The sequence below is a fragment of the Carcharodon carcharias genome, chromosome 11 (assembly GCF_017639515.1).
Source record: "Carcharodon carcharias isolate sCarCar2 chromosome 11, sCarCar2.pri, whole genome shotgun sequence".
In the NCBI taxonomy this organism is placed as follows: domain Eukaryota; kingdom Metazoa; phylum Chordata; class Chondrichthyes; order Lamniformes; family Lamnidae; genus Carcharodon; species Carcharodon carcharias.
In genome coordinates this window covers 7442325-7456922 of record NC_054477.1, presented here as the reverse complement: position 1 = coordinate 7456922, position 14598 = coordinate 7442325, and the positions used below count along the sequence as shown (strand labels likewise).

Sequence of the window (14598 nt, the reverse complement as noted above, 5' to 3'; positions counted from 1 at the left end):
TCTGATTGCTTTCATACTTGCATTGGAAGCAGTTCAGAGAAGGTTCATTAGGCTGATTTCTGAGATGAGTTTCTCTATGAGGAAATGTTAAGCAGGTGGAACCTATACTCATTGGAGCTTAGAAGAATGAGATGTGATCTTATTGATACGAGATTCTGAGGGGGCTTGACAGCATAGATGCTGAGAGGATCTTTCCTCTCATGGTAGTATCTAGAACTAGGTGGGACAGTTTCAAAATAAGGAATCTCCTATTTAAGTCTGAGATGAGCAGAATTCTTTTTCACATTGTTGTTACTGTTTGGAATTCTCTTCTTGAGCGAGTGGTGGAGCCTAGGTTATTGATTGTATTCAAGGCTGAGTTAGACAGATTTTTTCAAGCAAGAACAAAATACTGCAGATGCTGGAAATCTGAAACAAAAGCAGAAAATGCTGGAAAAGCTCAGCAGGTCTAGCAGCATCTGTGGAGAGAGAAATAGTTAATGTTTTGAGTCTTTATAACCCTTCTTCAGCTCTGATTTTGAACAGATCTAGCAATTCAAGACTGGGCAATCATGAGGCGCTGTGGGCCATTAGCAGCAGCAGAATTGTACTCAAACTCAATCTGTAACCTCATGGCCCGGCATATCCCCCATTCTACCATTACCATCAAGCCAGGGGATCAACCCTGGTTGAATGAAGGGTGCAGGAGAACATGCCAGGAGCAGCAACAGGCAGCCCTAATAATGAGGAGTCAACCTGGTGAGGCTACAACACAGGACTGCTTGCCAAACAGCATAAGCAGCAAATGATAGACAAGGCTAAGCGATCCCACGACCAACGGATCAGATCTAAGCTCTGCAGTCCTGCCACATCCAGTCATGAATGGTGGTGGACAATTAAACAACTCACTGGAGGAGGAGGCTTCATAAGGGTGAGGTGAGAGTGACTGCCCTTCACATCAAGGCCACATTTGACAGAGTGTGGCATCAAGGAGCCCTAATAAAACTGGAATCGATGGGAATCGGGGAAAACTCTCCGCTGGTTGGAGTGATACCTAGCACAAAGGAAGATGGTTGTGGTTGTTGGAGTTCAGTCATCTCAGCTCCAGGCCATCACTGCAGGACTTCCTCAGGGAAGTGTCCTCGGCCCAACCATCTTCAGCTGCTTCATCAAGGACTTTCCTTCCATCATAAGATCAGAAGTGGGAATGTTCGCTGATGATTGCACAATGTTCAACACTGTTTGTGACTCCTCAGATACTGAAGCAGTCCATGTCCAAATGCAGCAAGACCTGGACAATATCCAGGCTTGGGCTGACGAGCGGCAAGTAACATTTGCACCACACAAGTGTCAGGCACTGACCATCCTCAATGATGGAGGAGTCCAGCACATCAGTGTAAAAGATAAGGCTGAAACATTTGCTACAATCTTCAGCCAGAAGTGCAGAGTGGATAATTCATCTCAGCCTCCTCCGAAGGTCCCTAGCATCACAAATACTAGTCTTCAGCCAATTTGATTCACTCCACATGATATCAGGAAATGGCTGAAGGCACTAGATACTGTAAACGCTACAGGCCCTGACAATATTCCGGCAATAGCACTGAAGACTTGTGCTCCAGGACTTGCCATGCCCCTAGCCAAGCTGTTCCAGTACAGCTACAACACTGGCATCTACCCAGCTATGTGGAAAACTGCCCAGGTATGTCCTGTACACATAAAGCAGGATAAATCCAACCCAGCCAATTACCACCCTATCAGTCTACTTTCCACCATCAGAAAAGTAATGGAAGGGGTCATCATCAGTGCTATCAAGCGGCACTTGCTTAGCAATAATCTACTCACTAACGCCCGGTTTGGGATCCGCCAGGACCACTCAGCTCCTGACCTCATTACAGCCTTGGTTCAAAGATGGATAAAAGGTCTGAACTCCCGGGGTGAGGTGAGTGACTGCCCTTGACATCAAGGCCACATTTGACAGAGTGTGGCATCCTGGGAATCAGGGGGAAAACTTCCGCTGGTTGGAGTGATACCTAGCACAAAGGAAGATGGTTGTGGTTGTTGGAGTTCAGTCATCTCAGCTCCAGGCCATCACTGCAGGACTTCCTCAGGGAAGTGTCCTCGGCCCAACCATCTTCAGCTGCTTCATCAATGACCTTCCTTCCATCATAAGATCAGAAGTGGGAATGTTCGCTGATGATTGCACAATGTTCAACACCGTTCGTGACTCCTCAGATACTGAAGCAGTCCATGTCCAAATGCAGCAAGACCTGGACAATATCCAGGCTTGGGCTGACGAGCGGCAAGTAACATTTGCACCACACAAGTGTCAGGCACTGACCATCTCCAACAAGAGAGAATCCAACCATTGCCCCTTGATGTTCAATGGCATTACCATTATTAAATCCCCCACTATCATCCTAAGGGTTACCATTGACCAGGAACTGAACTAGACTAGCCACATAAACACTGTGGCTACAAGAGCAGGTCAGAGGCTAGGAATCGTGTGATGAGTAACCTACCTCCTGACTCCCCAAAGCCTGTCCAACATCTACAAGGCACAAGTCAGGAGTGTGATGGAATACTCCCCACTTGCCTGGATGAGTGCAGCTCCCACAACATTCGAGAAGCTTGACACCACCCAGGACAAAGCAGCCCACTTGATTGGCACCACATCCACAAACATTCACTCCCTCCACCACCGATGCACATTTGCAGCAATATGTACCATCTACAAGACGCGCTGCAGGAATTCACCAAGGCTTCTTCAACAACACCTTCCAAACCCACGACCTTTACCATCTAGAAGGACAAGGGCAGCAGACAGATGGGACCTCCACACCTAGAAGTTCCCCTCCAAGTCACTCACTATCCTGACTTGGAAATATATCGCCGTTCCTTCACTGTTGCTGAGTCAGAATCCTGGAACTCCCTTCGTAACAGCACTGTGGGTGTCCCTACACCACATGGACTGCTTCAAGAAGGCAGCTCACCACCACCTTCTCAAGGGCAACTAGGGATGGGCAATAAATGCTGGCCCAGCCAGCGAAGCCACATCCCATGAATGATTTTTTAAAAATCACATCAAAGGGACAATCTGTTATTGCAACTTCTTTAGACTGTCATTCTTTCTCAGATTAATGGAACACCGACTGCATTAAAACCCATTAAAACTTGAAAGCCAAACCTTGAGAATGGCCATATCTGTCCAAAACATAGACTACTCTCCAAGATGGAAAGAACAGAAGGTGTTCATTTCAATTTCAATTTAGATTGCATGTCAGTCAACATATGGGAGCAGACGGTTAGATTTTTAAACTATCAAAACAAGGCTTTTTTTTGTCAGCCAGAGCCATTTAAATCACAGTAAAAAAGGTGATAGCACAGGCTGACATGAGATTTTGTCACATTTTTTTACTGCATTTTGGCACTCTGTTTATTGGAAAAGCACTGTTTACAAGTACACAAAGCTGGTCAATGTAAGGGTCAACTTACCTTTAAAGAACAGGTCCTGATAATGAAACACTGCATTATGAAGCATTGCACATCTACATTACAATACAATACCTAATAGTGACATCAGAAGATGTTGAAATACTTTACACTTACCTTTCAGAATGTTCCAGACTCTTCAGGAGGCTTTCCATTTTCTTCACAAACTCTGTGATAGTGGAACGCAGCACTTGATTGTGAGAGACAAGGTTGAACATTTGCACACATCTTTAACTAAAAGTACTGAATGCATGATCCATGTCAACATTCTCCTGATGCTCCCAGCATCACAGAATCTATCCGAGAATGTGGAAACCTAGCTAGGCATGTCCTGTCCACAAAGAGCAGGACAATTCCAATGTGGTCAATTACAGTTCCATCATCTCCTCTCAGTCATCAGCAGAATGAAAGGAGGTGTCATTGACAGTGCGATCAAGTGGCATTTCCTCACCAATTATCTGTTCATTAATTCTCATTTTAAGTTCCACTAGTACCACATGACTGCATTACAGCCTTGGTTCCAGCACGGATAATGAGCTGAATGAAAAAAACAACAAAAAAATAAAAGCAGGAGTAGGTCATTCAGCCCTTCAAGCCTGCTCTACCATTCAATATGACCATGGCTGATCCTCTATCTCAATGCCATACTCCCACTCCCTCCCCATACCTCTTGATGCTTTTAGAGTATAGAAATCTATTTCCTTCTTAAATATATTCAGTGACTTGGCCTCCACAGCCTCTGTGATAGAGAATTCCAAAAGTTCACCATCCTCTGAGTGAATAAGTTTCTCCTCACCTCAGTCCTAAATTACCTACCCATATCCTGAGATTGTGAGCCGTTTTTCTAGACCCCCCCCACCCCCACCCCCCCAGCCAGAGGAAACATCATCTCTGCATCCAGTCTGTCCATCCCTTTCAGAATTATATATGTTTCAATGAGACCCCCTCTCATTCTTCTAAACTCTAGTGAATACAAGCCTAGTCAGCCCAATTTCTTCTCATATGATAATCCTGCTGTCCCAGGAATCAGTCTAGTGAGCAATCGCTCCACTCTCTTTATGGCAAGTTTCTTAGGTAAGGCGATCAAAACTGCACATAATACTCCATGGGCAGAATTTTACGCCCTGTTTCGGCGGGGACGGGACCGTAAAATGCGGTGGGCTGTAATAAATCTCATTGATGATAGCGGGAATGTAAAATCCCACGGTCGTAAAATTCTGCCCCAGGTGTGGTCTCACCAAGGCCCTGTATAGCTGCAGTAAAAAATCCTTGCTCCTGTGCTCAAGTCCTCTTGCAATGAAGGCCAACATACCATTTGCCTTCTTAACTGCTTGCTGCACCTTCATGCTTGCTTTCAGTGATTGGTGTACAAGGATACCTAGGTCCCTTTGTACATCAATCTATCACCATTCAAATAATACTCTGCCATTCTGTTTTTTTCAATTGAAGTGGATAATTTCATACTGATCCACATTGTACTGCATCTGCTATGTATTTGCCCACTCACTCAGCTTGCCTAAATCACCTTGAAGCCTTTTAACACCCTCCTCACCACTCACATTCCCACCAAGTTTTGCAGCATCAGCAAACTTGGAAATATTACATTTGTTTCCCTCATCCAAATCATTGATAAATATTGTGAATAGCTGGGGAATTCCAGAGGTGAGGTTACATCACAGATTATGGCATCAAGAGCCCCAATTAAAATTGAAAACAGTGCAAATCAGAGCAAAACTCTATCATAAAGGAAGATGGTTGTGGTTTTTGGAGGCCAATCATCTCAATCTCAGGACATTACTTAAGGAATCTCTCAGGGTAGTGTCCTAGGCCCAACCACCTTCAGCTGTTTGTTCAATGACTTCCCATCCATCATGAATTCAGAAGTGGAGATGTTCAATGATGATTGCAAAATGTTCAGACTGAAAAGAAATACTTGCATTCATGCAGCACCTTTCACAACCACTGGAAGTCCCAAAGCATCTTACATCCATTGAAACACCTTTGATGTAAGTCACTGTCATTTAATGAACACTTTAATCACAGAAAATGGTTCATCTTCAAGGACTAAGGACATTCTGGAAGACTGTGTTTTAAAAGACACTTGGCGGGATTTTCCGCACCCGCCTGCTGCTGCGATCTTCTGGTCCCGCTGCAAGTCAATGGACTTCTGGCTTGGGTGCCCCCTCGCCAGCGGTGGGTGCCGCCCGTGAGAGGGCTGGAAAATCCTGGCCACCATCCCTTAAACGGTTAATGCAGGACTCATTACTATTCCTGGATAAAGCATGCTTTTACAAGAAAGGGTAATTAAGCAGTTGAAGAAAAAAAGCTGGAAACCTCTTGACCCTCGTGGACTGTGTGCAGAGGGGGGTCACATGGTTTTTACAGCTCTGAAAAGAAACATACATGGAAGACTGTGGCCATGGTTTTCCATGCCTGCTGGCATTGGGTGTGTTTGGTGGCATGAGCGGACAATATGGAGCGATCAGTTTCACAACAGCGTGAGACCAGTTTGTGACTGTCTGCTCAGCCCTCCAATGGCAGGCTGTGTTTCCAGCTATTGGACGTCGGGAACCTCATTATAATGCATCTGCCTATCATTTTAGGCCAGCCGGCCAGAATTGTCCCCCTCCTCCCTGCTGGATCGTCCATCCATGTTGGCAAGAATGCACGCCGACCTGTTTCACAATAGCACATGAAGGGTGTGCACAAGGCGAGCTGCACTTTAAGGGGAACTCAGAGGTGAGTACACAGATATGCAGTGCTCACCAGGGCTGCTTATTGGACTTCAAGCTTGAGGGGCTTTGGTGGGAGTAGTTAAGGGCAACCCTGCCGTTGAGGCAACTTGTGGGGGGTGGTGGCAAAAGCTGCCTTGTGGTTGAGGCAACTTGTGGGGGGTGCAAGGGCTGCCTTACCATTGAATATAACGCACAACATTCGGGATGAGGGGTAGGGTGGGCGAGGGAAGTGGCCATGCATTAGGGAAATCTATATAAAGTGACCATTCCTCTGCAAATAAGACAGTTCATGTATAGCTACATTGATATGATTGGAGTTGGGCTTCTAGCTTATCTGCCCACTCAAGCAATGCAGAGGCATCAAAGTGCCACCAAGTGCTCCAAAGCTTTTCACTATCCCCCACCCCCCCGGCATAGACTGCATAGTTATGAGCATTTTATTGGACTGCAGAACAGTTGGACGACTGCACATGTTCTACAACCGCCTCGCTAAAGCTGGCCATGGAGCGGTCACTGATGGAGGCATTCACAGCCCCTTGCAATCTCAGCATCCCGGTTTGGACCAGTCTCCCCCATGGTCTTAGCTAACAGTGCAGCCTTGCAGCGTAGGTTAGGAGAATGCCTGCGTCTGAGCTGAGAGCACAACATGCAGTGCAATGGGCAAAGCTGCTGCCAATTGGTCGGGTGAACTAGGGCAGAGGTGGTGGGCTTCGGGCAGCCATGCACTGCACTAATCTCTGGCTCTCCAAGTGGTAGCCAGCACTTTCCGGGAAGTGTTAAGGGGTGTTCACACTTAACCAGGACAGGTTCTTGGTACACCCATGCTAACCATGTGTCTCTCTCTTTCACCCTGCAGGAGGAGTACATCAGGTTCATGGAACCTGGTGAACTAGCTGTATGCCTGATGACCTACAGAGAGTGAAGATGACAGAGGAGAGAGCGACTAAGGTTCCTGGCTGCGCAGATGCAGGAGCAGCAACCTCAGGAAGAAGGGGGTGGCTGGGACTTCCGCACACACCGCCCAAGAGTCACAGTGAGCCATCGCTTGTTGGCGCCTAGCGACACCCAGGGTCTGTAGATGCTGCCATTCTTCTCTGCAGATGACCAAGAACCAGTGTGGCCAAAGACTGCGCATGTCTAGGGAACTGGTCAGTCACATCTGCCAGCAATGCAGGATTTGGTGCCATGGGGACATGGAGGGCATCCACTGCCAGTGGCCGTGAAAGTGACCGTAGTGCAGAATTTGTCCACCAGTGACTTCTTTCAGGGCTCCACAAGTGACCTCTGTGGGATATCACAAGGCTCCACCCACAATTGCATCCATGAGGTCATGGATACTTTCTTTGCGAGGGCACACAACTTTGTGCATTTTGCCTGGGACCAGGACAGCCAGGATGCAAGAGCGATTGGATTCGCCCAGGTGCAGGGTGCGATCGATTGCACTCACATGGCACTCAGATCTCCATCACAACACGGGGTGAACTGCATCAACTGCAAGGGGTTCCACTCACTGAATGTGCAACTATAATGGGACCACCAGAAATGCATCCTGCAGGTTTCTCAGTTTTGTGCACGAATCCTACATCCTCAGTTGGTTACAGATCCCTGAGGTCTTCCAGGATCCAGAGAAGCTGCAGGGATGGTTCCTCAGAATCAAGCAGAGGCTGAGATTGATGACACACGTGCGGTGGTCTTAGACTGCAGCAGACCATTGGTATAATGAGCCTCATTCTGCAGCTCACAACTTGGTGGTGCAGACCATCGGAATACTGAAGATGAGGTTCTGGTTCCTGGACCAGTCTGATGGAGCCCTGCAATACAGTCTGCAGAGGGTGTCACGCATTGTTGTTGTCTGCTACGCCCTTTACAATCTGGCTCTGCAATGGGGAGACGAGCTGGCTAAGGAGGAGCTGGAGGTCTCCTCCGATGAGGAGGACGCCGACTGGGATGAGGTTGAGAACATAAGAAATAGGAACAGGAGTAAACCATTCGGCCCCTCGAGCCTGCTCTGCCATGCAATAAGATCATGGCTGATCTTCTTGTGTTTCGATTTCCACATTCCCATCTACCCCCAATAACCTTTGATTCCGTTGCCAAACAAGAATCTATCTGCCTCTGCCTTAAAAATATTAATTGACCCCGCCTCCACTGCCTTCTGTGGCAGAGTTCCAAAGTTGCTCATCCCTCTGAGAGAAAAAAATTCTCCTCATCTCTGTCCCAAAAGGACGACTCCTAATTTTAAAACTAAAAGTTCTGAACTCATTCACAGGAGGAAACACCCTTTTGACGTCCACCTTGTCAAGGCCGTTCAGGATCTTGTATACTTCAATCAAATCACCCCTCACTTTCCTTATAAGACAATCCACTCATTCCAAGTATCAATCTAGTAAACCTCCTCTGAACTGTCTCCAATGCATTTAAATCCTTCCTTAAATAAGGAGACCTAAACTGCACATACCATTCAAGGCGTGGTCTCACCAATACCCTGTAGAACTGAAGCATCACATCCTTTCTTTTATAAAAGCAGAATACTGCGGATGCTGGAAATCAGAAACAAAAACAGAAAATGTTGGAAAATCTCAGCAGGTCTGACAGCATCTGTGGAGGGAGAAACCGAGTCAACGTTTCGAGTTCATATGACCCTTATGACCCATTCCGAAGAAGAGTCATATGGACCCGAAACGTTAACTCTGCTTCTCTCTCCACAGATGCTGTCAGACCTGCTGAGTTTTTCCAGCATTTTCTGTTTGGATCCTTTCTTTTATGTTCAATCCCTCTCGTAATAAAGAACAGCATTCCATTAGCCTTCTTAATTACTTGCTGTACCTGCCTGCTAAAATTTTATGAGTAGTAGTAGAACATCTAGATCTCTTTGCATCTCAGAATTATGCAGCCGTTCTCCATTTAAGTAATATTCTGTTTTTTTGTTCTTCCTGTCAAAGTGAACAACTTCACACTTTCTCACATTAAACTCCATTTGCCAAACCCATCTGCAACCTCCTCATGTCCTCTTCACCATATACTTTCCTACCTATCTTCGTGTCATCTGCAAATTTAGCTACCATGTCTTCATTCCCCTCATTTAGGTCATTGATGTAAATCGTAAAAAGTTGAGGCCCCAGCACAGACGAGGAGGTCCTCGAAGGCGATGATAACGGGGATGAAGCCCTTGCACTGGCCAGACAAGGCAGGTGCACTTGGGAGACCCTCATAACTGCTAGATTTGTGGATTGATGACAACATGCAGTGAGGTAACCCTGTACATCCTCACATTGCATCTGTGAACATTTGGACCCAGTCTGGCTTATGTCAGCGCGAATACCCTCTGTGAGAATGCTCCTGACATGGAGACGCAGTGGAGGCCCTAATAGTCGCTCGATTGCAGGAGGATGATGATGACATGCAGTGAGGACACTCCATAGACCTTCACGTAGCCTCTGAGAATGTCTGTCTCCTGCCTGGCCAAGGGCAGCTTGCTTGTACTCTGCAATCAGGGTCATGCCATAGAGACGCAGCCATGAAACTTTAGAAGCATCTGATCCTTTGTTCACCTTCAGCCCTTCAGGAGCACAGCATCATTGGTCATAAATGCTGAAGAGATGGGGGCCACCCCCACCTTAAAGGTGTTGTGAGCACACAGAGAGAATGAGAGAACTCTGTGGTGCCTGCCCACTACATTCTGGCAACAATGACAAGCACCATTGAGGAGCAGGCATCAGTAATGTGTCCAGGAAGTGTGAGGTCAGACCATCACTTTGATCTGAAGGCTGCACAAAACACAGGGAAGAGGCCCTGAGACACCTGCCTTTATCTTGTGTAGAAAAGTTTCACATCTGAGTGACAAGAACACTGCTCATCAGGATAAGGAGCCATAGGCAGGGAAACATTCTTGGGAGCTTATCAACAAAAGTGAACTGTATGTGCAAGTGATTAACACCAGTGCCCAGGCTGTGCAACGAATTCTTCTTAACTTTTCTAACCCTGCACTATGTCTTGGTGCTTCCCAGACTACCACAGCGGAGGTGGAGGCAGTCTGCTGACTGCAACGGCCTGTCTGTGATGACCTTGGCGTGTGTCCTCTGGAGAGCCAAGACTTGAAGGACCCTGGCCTGCTTTTGGAATCCTGCTGTGTGGCAGTGGCACCCTCCTTGGCTTGAGCTGCTGACGTCACAGGAAGAGGGGATTCGGATGGGCCGGACGCTCACCTGGATGGATGGCCCCCGGAGTGTTCATCTGCTGAACCTCCTCCCTAAGGGTGCCCTAGGGCCCCAGCTGACTCCTTGAGGAGAAGGGGTAGCTGAAGTGAGATCGAGCTGCCCCACACCCCTCTCACGTACACACTGTTGGAGGCCAACTCTGGCATCAGCAATGGAGTTGAGTCTGCGCAGCAGTGCAGGAGTGACGTCCTAGACCTAGGTCTCCATGGCAGCCGCCGTCCTACCAGTCTTGCCTTGGTCCGTTGGCATGCCAGTGCCATCACCTCAGAGTGAAGGTGGATGGACTCCTCCCTTGTGCCTTGCAATCTGAGGAGTGCAGCAGACATCCCTTTCTGAGGTTCCCGAGCTTGCCTTTACAGCTCAAGCAACTGTGACATGACTGAGTCCAGAGGCTCAACATCTGACTCGGACTCGGCAAATTTCTGGCCTCCAGCAGTCCTCCAAGTACCGGACACCAGGGAAGCCCCCTGCCACCTCCTGCTGTGGATCAGACAGTGCGATGTGCTCACCAGATTATGATTCCGAGGCTATTCTGAAGCTAGGTCCCTCTGAGACGTGTGTCTCTGTGCTGGCGGAGAGTGTGGGTGAGTGCTGTGATGAGACTTCAAGGAGGGTTTCTTCAGGGCTTGATTGGAGGTCCTGTGTCATGGACCCTGTTGGCTGTTTCCCAGATGTGCCTGCAGAAACAGGAGGTGATAATTAGTGCATGGCAATGGCTTGTGAAACAGGACACATTACTCATGCATGGTTGTCTGATGTATGTTGCACTGCTGGACCCTCACTTCATAGAGCACCACTGACCTCACCGGCAGCACAGGACCGATCCAGATTGTTGCCAGCCAGTTGGATGACTCTGTTTTCAAAATCCATGAAGACCTTGGTTTCAGGCATTCTTCCACTGGTCTGCAACCTCTCCCTGTTGTTTGCCAACTTATTCTGCATGAATAGAGATGGAGAAAGTGTACATAGGATGCTTGCCCGGCCAGATGATATGCCTGGCCTGTGTGGGGGCTGAGTACTTCCATGGACGGGATGAGGACAATGATGGTGAGTATGAGAGTGAATGGTGATGTCCCTTGAACCAGCAGTGAGTGAAGGCCCTGTGGATGTGATGGGTTTGTGAGTGTATGAGTTGAAAGTGATGAGAAGAGTGACTTACCCTGACAGAACAGAGAGATCATTTGTCCTCTTCCAGATTGGGTGGCTGTCCTCTTTTGAAGGCGTTGGCAAAGACCACCGCTGTCACCACCTCCCAAACCTTGTTGGTCACGCCACTGCTCATTCTGCAGCCAGCATGGGAGTGAAGGTGGACGGACTCCTCCATCATGCCTTGTAATCTGAGGAATGCAGCAGACATCCCTTCCTGAGGTTCCCCAGCTTGCCTTTGCAGCTTGAGTAACTGTGACATAACTGAGTCCAGAGGCCGAACATTTGACTTGGACTCAGCAAATCTCTGACTTACAGCGGTTCCTCCGAGTACCGGACACCAGGGAAGTCCCTGCCGCCGCCTGCTGTGGATCAGACAATGTGATGTGCTCACCAGGTTGTGATCCTGAGGCTTTCTAAAGCTAGGTCCCTCTGAGACGTGTGTCTCTGCATTGGTGATGTGTGTGAGTGAGACTTAGGACATCTCGAAAGAGTATATAACATATAATTTCATATCCCATGCTGTATGTTGAGAAGCTTTCTCTCACTATTCGAAAATACAGTTATCATAATCAATTTATAAGTTTCTTGTTTATTGAAAGAAGCCTTGTTAAAGTCTCTTTCATTCTGGGTAACAATAATGCAGGTAATTAGTTGGCCATTTTGTGAGTGAATTGAACGTTTAAACTAATGTTGCAAACTGTGAAGTAGTGGGGCTAGATCAACTGTGCATTCCTCCCATCCTAATCATAACATAGATTACAGGCTTGCCCTGGACTTGAAACATGGATAGCGAGTGATTGGATGTGGAATAACAATAATTGGAAAAAAAGATAAAAGGACAGATACCAGGGGCAGGATGTTGAGGTCATTAGGTGGGTGCAGTGGGCAGGCCCATAAATGGTCAGGAAATGGTCTGCTGCTCGCGATCAGGCCACGACCACAATTTCATGCTGGCGGGCCAATTAAGGCACCCCCAACATGAAACACGGCTCCACACTGGCTGGGAAGTGCCGTGCAGGGACACGGGTCTGTTAGTCACCAGGTCCAATGGCAGCCCGGCGGCCAGGTTATAAACGGCCCAGGCAGCCCCTGGAAGGCTGCTGCAGAAGGACGTGATTCAGCTTTCAGAATGGACTTGAGTGTGGCTGGACAAGGCAGGCAGGAGGGCAGGTCTGGTTGGCACTCGGCCCCATTCTTTTCCGATGAGCGCCTCGCCATGCTCCTGGAGGAGGTGGCTACCAGGAAAGACACCCTTGTCCCCAGGGAAGAGAGGTAGAGGAGGCCACTGCACCTCACCAAGAGAGCATGGGAGGAGGTAGCTGCAAAGGTGAGCAGCCATGACATGGTGCGGCTGACGTGGTGCGGCACACATGGGTGCATTGCCGAAAGCGCTTCAATGACATGCTGCGCTCAGGAAGGGTGAGTACCATGTTAGCATGGGTCAGTGTGCCATCCTGCCGTAGATCTCAGGGAGCTAGAGTCTGCCAACTGTCAGTGACACTGGAGCTTGCTAAAGGGGTGAGCCCTAGCTGCTTGAACTTAGTGCATTGCAGTTCGAGGGCCAAGACTCAGGTGTGCCCTGCAAGCTATTCCTCAGGTGGGGTTGGCCAGGCTGCAGTGGCGCTGCAGGTAGAGAGTGGACTAATTAATGCTCCTCTGTTGTTTCAGGAGAAGACAAGTCATAACCAGACAAGACAGTTTTCATAATCAATTTATAAGTTTCTTGTCGAGAGGGCACGTACAGGTGAAGAGCAGCCCAACCTCCTGCTGCCCAGCCGGTTCAAGCAAGATGCCCTGGAGCTTGAGCTGACACGTTCAACCGGACAAGGAGAGGCGGGAGTGCCAGATGAAGATAAGAGTGCAGTGCACGGAGGTGAGACTTTCAGCTTGTACAACCGTTCTAGTAAAGTCTCTTCACTGATGTGAGCCTCAAACCTGGAGTCCCCAATGATCATTGAAAGACGATGGCACCATGATGCAGATCTCCATGGTCTCACCAGGGTCCATGGCATGCCCAGTGACAGTGTGATGACTTTGACTAATGACATGTCCTTGTTCACCTTTTAGGTTTGCCAGCAGGCGTGTGCTCTTTGGACCCCAGAGGACCACCCCTGATGCCAGAGGACCACCAAGCTTCTGTTGTACCTGCATTACAGCCGTTCTCTGAAGCAGGCACCAGTGCAGATACCAGCATCTTGATGGGCATTAGATTGGCGGCTAGAATGTGCACATTCACTTCACACTCGCTTGAAGTGCAGGCAGAGGCAGAGTGACCAGGACGTTGGCAATCGGAGGACTGCTGGAGACCAGGACGGTGGTCAGTCAAAGGCTGATGATAAGCTTCTGGAGTCGTCCATTAGGCGGCAGATGCTGGATGCCGAGTGAGGTATGAAGGGGGATCTGGCGGAGATCCATGAGGGTATGAGTGCCATGGTCTCCATTATGGTGGTGTCCATGCAGAGCATTAGCACTGCATTGACCTTCATGGCCGAGCGTACTGTCCCCTCCGTTGAGAGAGTGGTGACTCACATGGAAAGGCAGCTCCAGAAACAAAATCAGGGGTTCTTGGGGTTGAGCTCAAACTGCAAGCTCTCACACAGGCACTGACCTCAGGTGGTCAGTGTCAGTGTGGGAGCTGGATGAGGCACCCAGTATCCCAGCTAGTCCATCAGTGGTAAGCAGGGAAGTCCAGAACAACCTCATGTTGGTGCACAAGCTGCTTGTCGTTTCTGCAGGCTCCTCTCAGGGTGCCCTGGATAATGGCAGCAGCTCCTCCACACCTCTGCCAGTGACCATCGCATCTGATGAAGCTGCGATGATTGGGGAGAGGCCAGCCGTGGCACTGGCTGCTCCCTCCCATGTGGGCCCAGCACAGGCTCCACTGGCCAGAGGACAACCGCCAAGGTAATCAAGGCCAACAAGACTGCAGAGTCAGCAGGGTGTCTCCAATGCCGGTGCCAGCGAGGTGGGGGCAACAAGACATAGCACTCGCAAACATAAGTTAAAGACACCATGAGCACAAGAGGGAC

At 48.6% G+C, this 14598-nt stretch overlaps 1 long non-coding RNA gene across 1 annotated transcript in view; it reads left to right on the top strand.

Moving 5' to 3' along the window:
* Window positions 1-13839, top strand: part of LOC121284273 — a 51138-nt gene extending 37299 nt beyond the window's left edge. Inside the window, exons 2-3 of the long non-coding RNA XR_005944459.1 lie at window positions 13238-13442; window positions 13637-13839. This is a non-coding gene — a long non-coding RNA (uncharacterized LOC121284273). The remainder of the gene's footprint in view (window positions 1-13237; window positions 13443-13636) is intronic.
* Window positions 13840-14598: the final 759 nt, after the last annotated feature.